This window comes from Chrysochloris asiatica, unplaced genomic scaffold (genome assembly GCF_000296735.1).
Source record: "Chrysochloris asiatica unplaced genomic scaffold, ChrAsi1.0 scaffold00225, whole genome shotgun sequence".
NCBI lineage: Eukaryota > Metazoa > Chordata > Mammalia > Afrosoricida > Chrysochloridae > Chrysochloris > Chrysochloris asiatica.
Genome location: NW_006408743.1, coordinates 2,087,174 through 2,088,515, shown reverse-complemented (window position 1 = coordinate 2,088,515; position 1,342 = coordinate 2,087,174). Strand labels below are relative to the sequence as shown.

Sequence of the window (1,342 nt, the reverse complement as noted above, 5' to 3'; positions counted from 1 at the left end):
ACAACTCTTCAGGTTTTTGGTCTTTAGTGTTTAATGTATCAAATCTGTTCTTCAGATGATCCCAAAATTCAGGTGGGATATAGTCAAGGTCATATTTTGGCTCTCCAGGACTTGTTTTCATTCTCTTCAGATTCAGTTTGAATTTGCATATGAATAATTGATGGTCTGTTCCACAGTCCGCCCCTGGCCTTGTTTTCACTGATGATATGGAGCTTTTGCATTTTCTCTTTCCGCAGATGTAGTCAATTTGATTTCTGTGCATTCCATCTGGTGAGGTCCATGTGTATAATCTTCTCTTACGCTGTCTAAAGATGATATTTGCACTGAACAAATCATTGATTTTGCAGAATTCTATCATGTGTTCTCCAGCACCGTTTCTATCAATAAGGCACTATTTTCCAACTACTTATATTTCCTCTTTGCTCCCAAACTTTGCATTCCAATAACCAGTAATGATTAAAACATCTTGATTGCATGTTTGATCAATTTCAGTTTGAAGAAGTTGGTAGAAGTCTTCTATTTCTTCCTCACTGGCTTTAGTGATTGTTGCATAAATTTGAATAATAGTGGTATTAACTGGGCTTTCCTGTAGGCACATGGATATTATCCTATCACAGACAACATTGTACCTCATGACTGATCTAGATATGTTCTTTTTGACAATGAATGCAACACCATTCCTCTTCAATTTGTCATTTCTGGCATAGTAAACCATGTGGTCATCAGATTCAACATGGCCAATACTAATCCATTTCAGCTCACTAATACCTAAGATATCAATGTTTATGCATTCCATTTCATTTTTGACAACTTACAATTTTCCCAGATTCATACTTAGTACATTCCACGTTCTGATTTTCAATGGATGTTACTATTTCTCTTCATTTGAGTTGTGTGCCATCAGCAAATGAAGGTCCCGTGGGCTTTTCTCCTACAGGTTTTACTCCATTCGTGTCATCACTGTCAGGTCTACTTTGAGGAGGCAGCTCTTCCCCAGTTGCATTTTGAGTGCCTTCCAATTTGAGGGGCTAATTTTCCGGCGTTATATCTGAGAGTGTTTCTCTGCTATTCATAATGTTTTCAGTGACTAAATATTCGGATGTAGTTTATCACTCCTTCTTCCTAGTTTATCTTCATCTGGAAGCTCATCTGAAACCTGTCCACCCTAGGTGACCTTGCTGGTATTTAAAATACCAGTGGCAGAGCTTTCAGTATCACAGCAATTCAAGCCACCACAGTACGACAAATTGACAGATGAGTACTGTGTACTGTCTTCAATTGTAGCTCTATTTGCGTACATTGTTATAACCCTGTGTCAATCCATCTTGTTAAGTATTTACCT

At 37.9% G+C, this 1,342-nt stretch overlaps 1 pseudogene; it reads right to left on the bottom strand.

Annotated features, from left to right (window-relative positions):
* The window catches only part of LOC102810809, a 126,350-nt pseudogene that overhangs the window by 66,491 nt on the left and 58,517 nt on the right, over positions 1-1,342 (bottom strand).